The sequence below is a fragment of the Neomonachus schauinslandi genome, chromosome 1 (genome assembly GCF_002201575.2).
Source record: "Neomonachus schauinslandi chromosome 1, ASM220157v2, whole genome shotgun sequence".
Taxonomy (NCBI): Eukaryota; Metazoa; Chordata; class Mammalia; order Carnivora; family Phocidae; genus Neomonachus; species Neomonachus schauinslandi.
In genome coordinates, this window is record NC_058403.1 from 121,747,270 (window position 1) to 121,764,462 (window position 17,193).

At 37.4% G+C, this 17,193-nt stretch overlaps 1 pseudogene; it reads right to left on the bottom strand.

Moving 5' to 3' along the window:
* Positions 1-370: 370 nt before the first annotated feature.
* LOC110570642 lies at positions 371-887 on the bottom strand (annotated as a pseudogene).
* Between the last annotated feature and the right edge of the window lie 16,306 nt (positions 888-17,193).

Below are 17,193 nucleotides of genomic sequence, written 5' to 3' on the forward strand. Positions count from 1 at the left end.
ACAACATACATCCTTTCTCCCCAAATGATACATGCTTTCTCCCCTGGAGAGCAAACATGTATGGAATGACTTTGTAAGCCAGACACAGGGATACAAAGTGCATGGTGTTTAATTCTGCCATGCCCTAGGAAGTTAGTGCCTGAAAGCTGGAACCAGATCTCTATCCTGGCTCTCCCCTGCCTTTGAATGGTGTCATCATTTGACTTCTGCCTGTTCTTAGCATTAGTTCATTTTTCAAAAGGGAGGATAAGATGGCAGAGAGAGAGAGAGTAGAATGGGAGATTGGGGGTGGGGTGGGGGAGTAACATATGGATAACCACCTGTAAAACTAAACAAAAGCAATACATAGATGCAAAAACCAGATTTAGTACTATAATATAACAAGAGAATGTGGCTGGAGACAGTACATGCTAACACAGACAATATGATACACAACCCTCACAGCAGTCAGTGTAGCAGAGGCCACCGGGGTCAGCTGAGGACTTTTCAGGGACTGCTGAATGGACTGGATCTGCCGCTTCAGCTGTGAGCCTTCTTTGATGGTGACAGAATAGGTGATGACAGGCCTGGAAACCCCACAGGCCCTACGGCCTGCTTGGAGCGGGAGTGCACAAACATGTTGGACATACTGTTATCCTGGCACAGCAGCAGAAGGTGAAAGATGATCTCCAGGAGCTCAGCGTCTGCAGCCATCACGACGAACTCAGAGATGCCTCTGTTGAGGGTCTTGGTGGTTTCATTGGCTCCTTTCCGGAGCTGCTTGTAGTTACATGCCTGCTGAGCAAGGTCCGGTCATTTCTTGTGAGGTCAGTGTCTGTGAGGAGGTAGGCCTTTGGATTCACATCAGCCTCAGTCACTGCATCAGCTTTAGTGGTCTCCTGCCCCATGCTGCAGGGACACAGAAATGACCCACCCACAGGGAAGCAGGAAGTGGCTAGTGTTAAAGTCTTTTAACCAAAAATAGCAGTCACCTGCCCTTCTCTTTATGCTTCCTTCCCAATCCTGACAAAAAGCAACCATTTAAAATTTCTAGGTTCTTTTTATGGTATTTAGTCCATATATCCACAGATGTTCCTTGTTTCATCACATTTACACATTGAGTTTATATTACAGTAGATGAAGATTTTAGCATTCTCATCTATTCCATTACCCTCTCCTTTTCTTCTCTATATGTATCACAATTTTTAGTTAAATACCTATGCAGTGTTGTTATAACTGTGAAAATACTCTTCCTTGCTTTGCAAGGCAGGGTATCATAATGTATCATATACTGTAGTGTTACAATGTATTACAGTATATAGTGCAAATGTTTCCTTTCTTGTACGACTTCTGGCTTTTCTCGGAAATAACTCTTGTCTTCTTTTTTCATTCGCTTAATTTTCTTTGACTCATGGCTATGTTTTCCAACATCCTCCAACTCTCAATAAACCACCTCTCAATACAGCTTGTCACATGGTAAAAATTCTCAGTTCATCTCTTTGCTCTGAGACATCCCACATGAAACCCTCTGTTTTCCAGCTTACCCTGGATTGAGTTCTAGTCTCTAGTCCTGTCGTATAGCCTGACAATTTCCATGCTATTACCCTGGAGATTCATGATCCTATAGTAGATACCATGTTTCTAGGATTCCATATCTTTTCTTCATTTTGTCAGAATACATCCACCGGTGAAAATGTTCATGAAAGATAAAAATTTGATACCTGGCATGTGTGTAAATTGACTTATTCTATCTTCACTTTTGATTGATACATAGAATTCTATGTTGAAAACCGTATTTATTCAGTTGCTGTTGAAAAGGTTCATGGCTTCTTTTGCCTGATTCTTTGTAGGTAAACTGCTTTTTTTGAAAATTCTTTGGGTCTTCTCTATACTCTTAAATTTTATGATAATGTGCCTTAACAGGGTCTTATTTTATTCACTGGATAAATACTGAGCAGGTTCATTCAATCTAAAAACTCATGTCCTTTACTTCTTAGATACTCTCTGGTATTTTTAAAAATAATTTCCTCTTCAAAATCTTATCTATTTTCTCCTCTTGAAATTCTTCCTAGTTGTATGTTGGACCTCCAGGAGTGATTTTCTAATTTTCTTTTCACATCCATTTTCCCCTCTTATTTTTTGTTCTACTTTTGACCATTTTATTAACTGTTTAAATTTTGGCTAATCATATATGTAATTTCTAAGAGTTCTTTTCTATTTTCTAAAATATGCTACCTTTATCTCATGGATATAGTATTTTTTTTTGAAGGACATTAATTATGGCCCTTCATTAATGACATTTCTTTTCCTAGCATTGTCTCTGTTTCCTTCAAATTCCCCTTTGTTTCTTTGTTTTTGGTCCATGTTCTCATGGTAAATGTTATCCATTTATATTTAAGAGTGAGATTCTAAAAGTTTATTGAAAATTCTGTGTATGTGGACGAGGCCTTGCTTTTGGTGTAATTTACCTTCTACAGAGAAGAGTCTTTCAGTTTTTTGCCTCCATGTATGAGTCTGGCTAATAACATTCTGGAATTTGGGTGGGAGAAAATGTCAGTGAGGGTTCCTCTCTTCAGTGGTTTACAAGTAATCCTCTCTTCCCATTTTCAGTTTGGCATTTCACTTTCTACCTCCTCTGTTCTAATTGATTCAAGTCTAGAGTTCTCTTGCTCAGTTTTTCCAGAGAATATACTTCCAGTACCCTGAGGGTAGGGGACTGATCACTTGACTCTGCTGTGAAGTGATATGAACTTGGAGAGTCAAATTACTTCTTATATGGACTAAACAATCCCTCTGTTTTCAGTGCCCTTTCACCCTGTTTTCTGAAGTATATGTTGCTTAATTCAGTCTTTCTGGGGTTGTGTGGTTGAATTGGCTTCCTTCTCACTAGTTACTCTCTGCAAATAATTACATTTACCTTTCTGTTCCTCTCAGTAATTTATTTTACTTACCCATCTGCTCTCCCACTCTCTATATATTCTACCTCAGTCAGTGAACAGGAAATTTGTTTGCTTATTTATTTTTTCTCCTTGGTATTTGGAAGTGATTTTCAAGCAGGGAGAGGGGGAAAACGCCTTAACGTCACTTTCAAAGGCAAGAAAAGGTGTCAAAATGGACATCATGGTATCTTAGGCAGCCACAGTTAGTCTCTTTTTCTCATGTCTCCTGCATTTTAATGGGGGCAGTAAAGGACCAGCTAGTTCAGGGCAGAAAGGAAAGAAGGCAAGCTCTATGTTCCTAAATACAGTGACAATATGTATCCCACATTGGACAAAATCCGTCTTTTTTTTCCTCTCATTTTCTAAATCCTCAAATTCAGAGGAACTTTTATCCCAGGTTTACATGCACTCTGCAAGATGTAACTGATTCTGTTTCAGATGGTTCTTGTAAATAAAGAGAATAGGACAAGCAAAGTGATTTTTGTACATGAACTACCTTTCTAGATGCCCAAGGGAGCTTGCTTTAAGAGTAGTAAATCCTTGTACAATGTATAGGTGGAATTTTTAGAAAGGTTTTCCTTAAAATATGCCACATTCATGCAGGCACAGAAGAAACACCCAGTAGACATTCTCTTCTATAACAAAATTCCAAGCTGTGATTTCTTGTTAGTTCTAAAGCAAAAAGTGTTCATTAATAGAATGTGCATTTGTGCGACCTGAGAGAAGCACTCCCTCAGGCAGATACTTCCCAGTGACTGCCCTGTGTGGATGCTGCAGTGCAGGGTGTCCCACATGACTTTCTCATATGAATATTGAATAGCAGTCTCATATCTGTGTTGGGGGTAGAGACTCTTTATTCTCAATAGTCTTGAAACTGTTTATAATATGAGAGCAGCAGAACATATTATAGTTACTAAGCACTTTCACATTTATCTGGAACTCAAAATATACAGTTACTAATACAGTTATTTATCTGGAACTCAAAACAGACCTACTGTCTTTTTTTTTTTTTTTAAGATTTTATTTATTTATTTGACAGAGAGAGACACAGCGAGAGAGGGAACACAAGCAGGGGGAGTGGGAGAGGGAGAAGCAGGCCTTCTGCAGAGCAAGGAGCCCGATGCGGGGCTCGATCCCAGGAGCCTGGGATCATGACCTGAGCCGAAGGCAGACGCTTAATGACTGAGCCACCCAGGCGCCCCCAGACCTACTGTCTTAATTTACTTCTTATGTCTGTACATTTGATTCTTAACTCATGTCCCGTATTTGCTTCTTTCTCTCTTGAAAGGCCATCTAGGTATTTTGAAAACTCTGAGTTAAGAGAAAGGGTTAGGGATCTTAAATATCTCTAAATAAAATATTTTCATTAAAGTCTATAAACAAAATCCCACATTTCAGCAGCAAAAAGTAAAGAGGAAGGAGGCAGAAAAAAATAGGGAAAGGGAAGAGAGAAATCCCTTTCTTGGGGACGCAGTTGTTTTGTGCAGGGGGAGGAATGGATGTTTGGCTGATTCACACCCTGGGGCAAGCACTCCTTTCTTCACTTTACTGCATTACATTCAATCATTAAATCCACACAGGAGTCCCGCAAAGTAGGTATTGATATCCCCAAATTGGAGATAGGAAAACTGAGGCTAGCTATTTTAAGTAAACTGCCTATAGTAATTCAAGTAGTAAATAAACCTTTTGTGTAAACAGTAAAAACAAACAAGCAATAGTAGCAACAACCACAATAAAACTAGTCAAGTTTCTCTAAGACTAATTATCAAGGTTTGGGGGAGCAACATGGGTAAATTAAGCCATATCACTCAAAGAATACTTTAACTGCTTAGTGCCAGTACTGTATTTATATACTCCCAAGAATATAGGGAAATGGACATGTAGGTGTCATTGAGGTCGACAATGAATGTTTTCTTGACTAAATGTCCACTAAATCACAACTTTTTAAAAAAAATTCAAACCCATGTGGAGTTTTTTAAAAATATGTTTACAGTCTTATAGTATTAAGATCTTGCTGTCATGGAACAACTTGAAACCTGACCAGACTTAATTATCTATGAATTCCCATTGCAGAAAGTTGAGAAAAAATTACTGGGCCATAGTCAGGATATTTGAATTTAACCCTGACTCTTATCTTTGATAACTACATGATTATTATAAAATTGTTTGACCTCCTTGAGTCTTGGCTTTCTTATTGTTATGATGGGACATTGAAATATGAGATCTGTTCCAACTCCTAAACTATTAGAGGACATCCTTCCTGCTGGAGAACTTTCCATCAGAGTCTGTGGATGGTAAATTCTACTTGACATTTACTAAGCCCTTTCAATCAGGTAGGGGCTTGTTATTTTTTTCAATTTTTGGAAATTTTATCTATACATTCATGTATTTACTCCCCTACATTCTCTTTATTTTCTTTTCCTGAATTCCTTTTAGTCAGATGATGAAACTTTTGGATCTTTTGGCCTTGTCTCTTCATTTTGTTTTCATACTCTTACATCTTTATTCATTTCTCTTGTGTACTGGTAAGATCCCTCCACTTAGCTTCCAGCTTATTAATCATTCTCTGCCGAGTACGTTTTTCTCTGTAGACCATCTTTTGAATTCCTTCCACAGTCTCATTTTTAATGTCTATGACCTCTAATTGATTATTTCACAAGCACACACAAATGTATGTATACATATAGACATACACAAGCACTATATTTTTTCACATATTTTTCTGAAAAATTAATTGAAGTTAATCTACTGTCCTGCTCTACTAAATTCTATTAATTATGCTTTCTTAGGTAACATTTCCTCTATTTGTTGCGGTTACTTCCTCTCATGGTGTTGGATTTCACCAAATGTTTAGTAATTCTTGCTCAAGAACACATTTTTGTATTGAAATAATGGCTTAGTAAAGTATCTTCTAATAACCATGCTGGAAAAAGTAAGATCACATTAGAAACTGTGGGCGATAGTCTCTCATTGGTTCATCTCCCTCTCTGATTCCTCCCCCTTCAGATTTCCCTCCCTTCCCCTATGGTCCTCTGCGCTATTCCTTATGTTCCACATATGAATGAAACCATATGATAATTGTTTTTCTCTGCTTGACTTACTTTATTTAGCATAATCCCCTCCAGTTCCATCCATGTTGATGCAAATGGTGGTTATTCATCCTTTCTGATGGCTGAATAATATTCCATTGTATATATGTACCACATCTTAGACTATGGACCCTGGGAAACAAATGAAGGGTTTCAGAGAGGAGGGGGTAGGGTAGGGGGTAGCAGGGTAATGGGTATTAAGGAGGCACGTGTTGTGATGAGTACTGGGTATTATGTATAACTGATGAATCGTTGAACACTACATCAGAAACTGATGATGTACTATACAGTGGCTAACTGAACATAAAAAAAAAAGAAAGAAACTGTGGGAGATTTCCTGAAAGATGCAGGACCCACAAGATTATTTTGAAAAGGAAACCACAAGTCCCAAAATATGTACAGAAGAAAATAGCTGCAAAGATGGGAGTGGCGGGGAGTGGCAGGGACTAGGAGGGCTCCTCCTGCAGTGGGAACAAGAGGGATTGCCGGAAAAATAGGAAGGTGGCTTTCCCCCTAGGGGTTCTCATGCTTCCTTGAATCTTAGGATGACATTTTAATGATGACATCAGCCCTCTGTGATAACTTGCCCTTGGACCTTAGTTCTTGATAATATTTATTGGTTCTTCTCTTCAGAGTTTCTGTTTCACATCTCTCTTGCTCTTCTCGTTGCTGAGCCCACACCCCTCAGCTCACACCCTCAATGATGTGCATTTCAATCTGTGATAATTTTTAGGGCAGCTGCTGTATAATCAGAGTAAAGATGCAGAAGTGTGTGACAGGGAGGAGAGAGAATGGAGCTGAAGCCATAGACCCGGTTCTTAGTCTCAGGACTGAATTGAATTTTTGCTAGGTTTCGAGTTTCTGATTTTTTTTTTTGCATTGAATGTAATTAATGTTCTCAGAAGATGAGGGTTTACATAAATTTTATGTTCAGAAATTTTGAAAAAAATGTAATTTTATGTTGTCTAAGTTCCCTACTTTATTCTAGCCATGTGGGACTTAAAATATATGTTTTGCTCAAATGAAACATTAATGTCTTTAATCCAACATATATAATGAGATAAATATAAGTGTGAAATTAGGAAAAAAATGAGCTGTGTGTTAAATTAATTACAGCTTCTTTAGAACTATGTCAGTTAAACTGTCAAATTATCACTGAAGATTAATCACATGAGCTAAAAATTGCTAGAGAAAATTTAGGCATTACAAGTTATGAAGATAATCAAATAATATTCTTTAATGGAAAAAGTCACTCTAACTCCAGATTTTGAATTAACAAACCGAACAGATTCAGGTCAAGTCCTCTGAAGGGAACGATGAAAGGAATGAGCTTGGGGAGAATCTGGTGGAGGGGAGAATGTAGAAAGCCAAAGCCTCTTACAAGAGAATCTTTCCCTGACTCAGTCGAATTTATTTCTGTTCCTCTTTCCAGCCTCACGCTCGTAAAGGAAAGAAGCTTCCCTGGAATATTATACCAGGAAACTGGTTGTGTTCTGAAGAGCATTGGACACAGATTTAGGAATTGGGATTCTAGTCCTCACTCTTTTACATGGTTGCAGGGGGAGCCTGAAGGCATCCTTATGTCTTGGGACTTACATCACCTTACGTATAGAATGAGAAGACAGGGTCCTGTGACTTTTCTTCTGGGCTCGAGGTTCTATAATTGAATAGCCCAGGATTACCAAAAAGAAACATACCTAGACATTTTAGAGAACTTAGATATCTAATTTTCCCTTTTAGTTTAAGTAGAATTGCAAATGAAAGAAGTCAGTCAGTATCCTGTATTTCAGAGAAACAAAAATTATTTCAATTCTCCTTCCACAGCTCTGACAATGTGCTGTCGGATTTCAAACCCCAGATCATTTTTGGCAACCCCTTAGGAGAGAGGATTAAAAACTTTCCTCTAATCCAACACTGAGGGAGAAGGTAGAATTTAAGCCTTTGACTTTATAAAAACCCCATCCAAAGTTGATTATATATAGTGTGGTATGTTATATAAAGGGTGAAGGTGATGGTTTGGGTGCTAATGATAATTATTCTTCCCAGTGTTTTCAGGCCTTCCTCGTGTCTCCACACTGACCATTCTTCTCTGTCTTTTCTAAGACATATCTTTACACCTCACCTCACCTTCATTTAAATCTGCCTCCCTTTCTGACAGATCCAAAATTTCCAACAAACATGTTTTGTCAGGATTAAAGGCAAAGACATTTCCATACTAGCTAGCCCCCACTCAGTGAACTTCAGAGTGTATCCAAGTTGTTTAGTTGGAGTGAAGTTCTATAATGAGCATACTGCTGGAGATCTCACTCTTCTGCAAAAGCTCGAGGAGACGGTGAGCTGACAGCTGTATAACTCTTATTGAAATGGCATGTTTTAAAGGGTGCTTTGAAGCTAATAGAAGGAATGAAGAAATAGTACACACATGCTGTCTCTCCACATTTCACCACAAAACATTAGATATTATTATTTTGTTGGGTTAGCAAGGAGAGAGAGATGGGGAGGGGGGAGAGAGGGAGAGAAATCTAATGGAAGGGATTTAAATACTCTCTGAGTTAAGAGATGAGGGGGATTAGAGGGTCCTGATACTCTCTGCCATGAAGACTGTAGCTCTAACTTAGCTTCCAATCTTTCTATTCTCCTTTTCTCTTTGCATGGGAAATGTAATAAGCACACAGAGGCCCTCTCCTTTTTTTTTTTTTTTCCAGTAGGTTTGACTGCAAATGGCTAACAAACATATGAAAAGAGATTCAACTTCTATTTACCATTTCACTAACCAGGTTGGCACAGATTTTTAAAAATGTTTCCCAGTGTGCATAAGGTACAAGAAAGTAGGCATTTTTCATAAAGTGCTAGTGGAATTCCAAATTGTTATGACCTTTCTGAAGGTCTGCTGTTTATGTCAAAAGCCTTAAAAATACTAATACCCTTTGACTCAGCAATTGTACTTAAGTAAAAGTGTAAGTGTGCGTAAAGATTTAACTTTAAGGATGCTTATCACAGTATTGTTTATAAAATTTAAGCTCTTTTTTATTTTTTTAAAGATTTTATTTATTTATTTGACAGAGAGAGACACAGTGAGAGAGGGAACACAAGCAGGGAGAAGCAGGCTTCCCATGGAGCAGGGAGCCCAATGCAGGGCTCGATCCCAGGACCCCGGGATCATGACCTGAGCTGAAGGCAGACGCCCAACAACTGAGCCACCCAGGTGCCCCTAAAATTTAAGCTCTTGAAAACAAATTGAATGTTCAGCAGAAGGGGAATAATTAAATAAATATATCTCATTCACATGAGGAAATGCTTTTTTTGCCATTAAAATTATGTGATGATGAAGAAAGGTTCTTGTTGGCATAGAAAATATTCATGATACATGCTTAAGTTTTAATCACAGCATATAATGCCATTTTGTAAAAAATTAAAAAGGTATGTATTAAAAACATTGGAAGAATAGTACATCAAAATATTAATAGAGGTTATATCTGACGATAAGCCTATAAAAGGTATTTACTGGTTTTCATATCCTTATTTTTTAAATTTCTAAAATAAAATAAATTAATTCAGCAATAAAAATAAACTGCTTTATAAAGGAAAGGTTGAGCTGGGCAGGAATATAGCATAAATCAGAGAGGACAGAGGTAAGGGAATACAGTTAAGACAGTGTTACAAAATCATAACATGCTGGGAATAGGAAGGAGGGGCTGATGGGAGAGATGGTTTTTAAAGGTAGAATCAATGATACCTGATGGCAACAGGAAGTTGCAATGAGTAATAGTGACTATATGATATGGGTGTTTATTTATATGCATGTACTATTGTGAGAAACAGTACTTTGGTGTATAGACTTAAGTTTGTAGAGAACATCTAAGGCGATGTCCTACAGATAGTGGAAGAAATGAGAGTAGTGTCAGGTGCACTGCCAAGGCAGGAGGAGGATTTAGTTTATCAGCAGAGCTGAAACAGTAAGAGTTAATTACCAAAAGAAAAGACTGTAGGCACTAAAGACAGGTGTACAGGGAAATTAGTGAGTATGAGTATGAAGAGGAAGAAAGACAGCAAAGGAAATAAAGACCTTCTAAAGAAATGGAGAACAAACTAAATAATGCAACATAGTGGAAAGCTAGAGGACGGGAGTGTAAAAAAATGAGGTGGAAAACAATATGCTATTTCAGAAAGATCAAGGAAAATGATGACTGAGGAAAGGCCACTGAATTTGAGAAAGGACTCTGATTAGAGTCATTAGAAGAAAAATATTCCATTTCTGGAGATTAGTGGGAATAGAAATCAAATTGTAGAGAATCATTCATTCCAAAACCTGTGCCAGTGAAAGAAGAGAGAAAAGGAGGGAGGTCTTTAGAAGTGAGCAGAGCCAGATAAAGCACAGTTCTCCAACATGGAGGAGGCATGCATGTCTTTAAAGGAAAAGAGTCTGCAAAGAGGGGCTGGAAATAATGAGTGAAGGTAATTTGGGAAGAAGTTTCCTGAGAGGGAGGGAATATTTGGGCTGTGGAGCACAGATTTCACAGTTCAAATGATAGTAAAGAGACCTTCTCTTTCTCTTAGAGATCAAGGAAAGATAAGAGAATGAATGTAGACAACCACAAATGTTGAGGGATGAAAACAATGGGTGAATTGGTGCAACTTTGGATATCCTCAAAGTTGGATTTGGGGTCATTTATGCTTCTGTAGTAGAGTCCTGAAATGTGGGCTCAAAAGTAAAAGGGGCTTTGAATGTTAATTTTACGAAGTAGGGGAAAACAGATTAATAAAATTTTTACCAAGCATCACGTATTAGGAGAAAATGGCTAGTGTTATTTGACTTCATTTTACTCTTATGCAAATCTAAGTGGACTTTGTTTGTATCCAGCAGCATCACGTAGAGTGGGAGAGAGAGCCCTGGTTTCACATGGGAAGTGAATCTGAATCTGAGGTGGCTGGTGGCCATGTTAAAATAACTGACCCAAGAGTGAGGGCTACGTGTTGCTAGAAATTGCTTCATAAAGTTGGTGAAGTCAGATGAATTGATGTTGAGTCAACTGAGTGGAGCTCTGAGAAGGCCATAGAAGGGATGAGATGTAAAGAGGTTTGGTGGAATGGGGAAATAGGAAAGGTGAGAAGGCTGTGGTCAAAGATGGCGCTAATTTAGTAACTGAGGGATGGAGCAGTGGAAAGAAATGTGCCCATGTTTGTGGGATGCACATGTGCAAAGAGATGCAGAAGAGCTGATTTGAGCAGAAGGTGGATGTGAAAGTGGGATGTTAGGGATTTGAAGGATCTTGGAGTTGAATGTGGAAATGGACATGAGTGCTGGTATCAGGGATCTAGACGCCTCAGAGAATGTTAGCCCTCATGAGGGCAAAACCCTCTCTCTAGAGGTCCACAGGACTAGGAGTAGTGTAGCTGAATGATAATGAACAAGGGTTTTCCCACCTCCATAATTTCCGAGTCATATGACCTGGTGAATGTTACAAAGCCCTTCTAAAAGCCAGTTCCCTCATCTCCAAAATACTACTACTGATATCCTGTTAATGTTGTGAGGATTGAGTGAAATAATTTAAGTATCTGGAAGAAATGCCACCCATTATGATGGTGATGATGATAGTGGTGGTGAAAGTCTTTTGATGAGTTCAAGATTTTGACACCACTGAAGACTCTTGGTAGAGGGTCCAAGTCATTTAGGAGTTCCTAGCGTATGGGGCTGATTATCTCATTTCTCAGCCATTTATGAAAAACATTGCCTTAGCACAGGTATAGGTGGTTATTGTTATAAATGAGGTAGAGAAAGAGTTGTCCATTGTTCTGAGATAATCTTGGTTTGAACACAATTAGACTTAACCTGGCTTAAGATTTCTAGTTCCTGCCCTCATTATGTCTTCAAAATGTGGCTTGTATGACTTCCTCTATGAGTTTATCTCCAAATTATTATCTTTGTTCTGGCCTTAATATATGAAAAATTTTGAATGTACCCATCTTTTCTTTTTAGTTTTTTAAGAAATAAATACTGCAATAATTAATGATACTAATAGTGATCCTGAGTGTTCTAGAAGTTGTTACATTCACACTACTCTCTACTTTAGAAAAGCAAGGAGGTATATAAGATATTATAGGCATTTTTATTTCATTAAAATAGTTGAAATAAATGATTTGATACTAAAATTATTAGGATGCAATAATTTTAAAAATTTCTTAATAATTATAGAGAAAAAAGTCATACTCATATACAAGGCTCTTATTTCTAGTGCTCTATAAATTTGTTAGTTTCCATAAGATCATCCATATTTTGTGAAAATTACCTGGAGCAGCAACCCAAGTAAGAAATACAAATTCTATGCCATTCACATGTAAATATATATTTAAGCACCTTATTTTCAATGATCATTTATTCCTGGCAGTAATAGATAATGAAGATCACACCTCAAAAAACATGAGTATTTTCGGGAGTTAAGTGTAAAGGTGATAAATAGAATTACTTTAAGTTTTTCTCACTCACAGACATGATTCTGGTTCCTATGTCCATATAATTTATCATTAGACATGGAGCATGTATGCATTATGTTGAGGGAGCTTCATCATAGATGAAGTTTGGCACTAGGTGTGAGGCTATAAGAAAAAAGAAAGTACTTGAATCATCTGAGTGTTGGCAAGGCTGGATAGGAAATAAAGATAAGAAAGATGGAAAAGCCACTTAGCATTAAAATCAGGCTGATCTATTAGATGTGGGGAAACAACAGACTGGACTCTCGCCTTCTCTTTCTCACTCCCCCAACATATTAGATAAATTATTTGTATAACAGCTAAGATCCACTAATTTCCACAGTAATGAATAAAAATGTAAACATTGTGTATGCCTATATGTTCACTCTGATCCACAGAGCTCCTTAACAGTTTCCTTAGTTAATGTCTTCTTTTGATTGGAGACATCATCACAGAAAAACATCTGAGGAATCTTGCATCCCAGTGTGAGATGGGACACTTTAAAACATATAAAACATAATTTGTGAATTTAGTACCTGGCTCTATATTTTCAAGAGCATTATTGATAAATGAGAACTTACATGTGTCCAGGACTCTAAAAGTCCATGATTCAAACACAAAGGAAAGTTACTAGAACAAAGCATATTTGAAAAAATGACAACTTATTTATTCTATAAATTTAAAATACTTTTAGATTCAAATAAAAGGAAAGTTTAGGAGGTACTATTAAAACAAGAGAATCATAGATATATGGAAATACAACCACTTAAAAATCTTTTTCATTTAAAGACAATGAAAGTTTGCTATCTCCCTCCAAACATGCACGGAAGAACTGAAACTGAAGGAAAAGTTATTAAAGAAATGGAAACATAACTTATTCCCTGATGTTTCTATTCTGTCAGCCCATTTGGGGTGTGTGTTGATTCTCTCTGGAACCTATACAAATGGAAATGTATGTATGTACCAATGTGCTTTTGGGTGATTTGAAGTCCTTCACTTTTTGAATTCCCATTACCGCACCACCCAAACATCCGTACTTACCTTTATCATGTCTGCTGCCTGTATTTGGCTAACCCCTAACCGCTAACCATTTTCAACTGAAGTGCATCTGCTTGGTACTAAGCAGCTAGCTGAGAAGATTCTTCCCTCCCAATCAACACAACCATAGCATGAAATGAAGACACGGAATGAGGTAGAAGGAGGGTGGAAGAGAAGGGGAGGGGGCACTATTTCTATTAAAAAAAATCCTCTGACTTCTTATGTGTTCTGGAAGGACTATTAATATTTCTTCCTAACTCCTCCTGCACTGCTAGGCTTCCCTTTCTCTCCCACCCTCACACGTCCCCAGTCCCCATGCCGGCAAAGTCTTGAATCAGCAGATTCTGAGCTCGGAGCAGTAAAGAGCTATTGAGGGACAGACTCTGATAGCATTACGGCCAAACATGGAACCATTTTCTGTGGCGAATCGCTGAGTTCTACCTGGTTATCTCTTGCCTTGCACATCACTTCCAAATGACATGCTCTCAGTCTGGGCAAAAATGAGAGTTTTTTAAAGAACTGGGATTTCAATAATATGTGACGAAAGGATGAGATTACTTTCTGAGGTAGGGGAAGGCAGGGAGGAAGGAGGGAGGGAGAGGAAGAGGGAGAGAGAGAGAGGTGGGCAGGAGGGAGAAAGAGGTAGAATTGTGTATCCCTTAGAGCACTTGATTACATGATTTCTCTAGTTCTTGCAATCGGTCTTACTCTAACTTTGTAAAGTCAGAAAGAGAAAGTCATTTTAATTCCCTTTGTCTTCTTTCTTTCTCCTGCTTCGCTTACTGGTGGCAAGTGAATGTTGTAGATCCTCCAAATATTCTTGAGTTATTTATAGGATTTACTGTAATTTGACTGCTACACACTTATGTAAGGTGAAGACTAATATTATTATGCATTCTCCAAAATACAGAGAGTGAAATAGGCAACGGAATCCTTCAGGGAAATAGATCCATTTGCATAGGGCAACTGGGAAATTTGGAAACCAGAAGTTTTTGAGGTAGAATTAGTAGCTGGCTCTGCTGTCTGCCTACAAGAAGTTACAGTTCCCAGTACTCTCCCACTGTCCTGAATGACTGTGCCTCATTCCAAGAGTTCCTAGAAGAATAATGGAGACACATTTGAATGCTTCTTATCTGTAATTAATTGGCGTTGTGATGATGTGAATTTATCTCAGGAAACATGAAGAGATGATGAATAAAAGAAACACATTTTTGTGCACCCTTGTGGGGTTAGATTTTTAAAAATCTAACATAAAAAAGGCAGTCTTTGACCATTAAATGTGTGTAGTTGCTTCCACGTATTTCCTGCAAAAGACGATACATTTTCATTTGAATTTGACAGTGACATTTCTTTCTCTCAGGAGCATAGTCTTATGGACTGAGATGGAAACTGTAGGGTCTAAACTGAGATGCTCCCAAACATTCTTCACAGATGCAGTAAGGAAAGTAGGAACAAGTAGCAAAAAAGTGTTCCTGAGGCTTCTACTGAACCTTTGATGGACATATATCCCGGGAGATATGTACAACAATAGTAAAAGGATCCAATATAGGGATGAATTAGAAATAGGAGCAGAACCCTATCAAAAAGCATCAAAGAACAAAGCTCAAAATGGACCTTACTCTTTAGTCCCTAACAAATTTTGAGCAACATGCATCACTTAGGGTTGCTAGTGCAATGTCCACATATGACAAAGAGAAGGAAAAATCTATTTTTCTAAGTATATGTATATTAACTGAAAAATATTTCAAAGTACAGTAATATATAAAATTTATACTTTGACAAATCCCTTACCTCCACCCTTAATATAACATCTTTTTCTTAGGAAAAAACACCATTAAGATTTCCATGTATATCCTTTCAAATAATTTTCTAGAGATTTATTATACAGAGTCATTTAGAATATTTTTTCTTTGCTTTTTCACATATGTGGATCATACTTACCATGTTATTACACAGCTTGCTTTTTTCACTGAACTGTCTTGAAGAGCTTTCATGTCAGGAAAGAATGAGATACACAGTATGCTTTTCAAAGGCTGCAAGTATTTCTTAATATGGATGTACATAATTTATTTAAGACTTCCCTTAAAGATGCCCACTTAGGTCATATCAACTTTTACTCATAAAAACAAGTGTTGCAATAGTCTTTTCATAAATATTTGTGCTAACATATCATTTTTCACCTTTTAATTTTAAAATAATTTCAAACATACAGAAAAAGTATAAGAATAGTACAAAGAGCTCCTACAGTTCTATCAAACCTGAACATTTAGCCAAAGTCTCTCTTTCCATATATATTATGCACACATACTATTATTATGCTATTATTTTTCTGAACCATTTGAAAACAAGTTTCACTCATCACACCCTTTCCTTCCTAAATTCTCCAGTGTGCGTTTTTAAGGACATGTATATTCTCTCAGATAGCTGTACAACTGCCAAATTAAGGAAATTTAACATTGACACAATACTATTATCTAAAGCATACTACTGTAATCTAACTTAAAGTTTTTACTAGTTCTAATAAGGTCCTTTATACCACTTTTGATTTCTGGTGTGGGATCCAATTTAGGATCATGCATTACAATTAGGTGTCATTTTTTTTTTTTTTTTTTTACTTTTTTCAGCTTTATTGAGGTATAATTGACATATAGTAAACTGCACATACTTAAGGTGTACAATTTGATGAGTTTTGACATATGTGCATAAACCTAGGAAACCATCACCACACTTAAGATAATGACCATGTTCATCACTCTCCAAAGTTTCTTTGTACTGTTTTGTAATCTCTTTTCACTCCCTTTCCTTCCTGCAACTCCAACCACAGGCAAAAAGTGCTCTGCTTCCTGTTACTGTAGATTACTTTGCATTATCTAGAATTTTACATAAGTATAAAAAGATGCTACCTACTTTTTTTTGCTGGAGGCAGGGGAGGCAGTTGCAGTCTGGCTTTTTCAGACTATTTTGAGATTATTTTTGTTGTTGCATGTATCAATAGTTCATTCCTTTTTAATGCTGAGTAGTATTCCATTGTATGGATATACCACAATTTGTCCATTCACTTTTTCAAGGACATTGGATATTTTCCAGTTTGGGGACATTACAAGTGAAGCTGCAGTGAATGTTCATGTATAAGTCTTTGTGTGGACATGTGCTTTCATTTCTCTTAAGTAAATTACCTAGAGGTAAAATGATGGGTCATATAGTCAATACATGTTTAACTTTTTAAGGCCCTGCCAAACTCTTGTCCAAAATGTTTGTATCGGGGTGCCTGGGTGGCTCAGTTGGTTATGTATCTGATTCTTGGTTTTGGCTCAGGTCATGATCTCGCACTTATGGGATCGAGCCCCGTGTGGGGCTGTGCTCAGTGCGGAGCCTGCTTTCGATTCTCTCTCCTTCTTTCTCTCATTCCCTCTCTCTCTCTCTCTCTCTCAAATAAATAAATAAATCTTAAAAAAGCCCCAAAGAAACCCCAAAGTGGTTGTATCATTTTACATTCCACCAGCAACATCATCCCAGTAACTCCACATCATTGCCAGCACTTGATATGATCAGTCTTTTTAATTTTAGACATTTTAATAGGTATGAAGTGTTAACCCATTCTGTTTTGAATCTTTCCTAATAACTAATGATCTCAAGCATCTTTTCATGTACTTATTTGCCATCTGTGTGTCTTCTTAGGT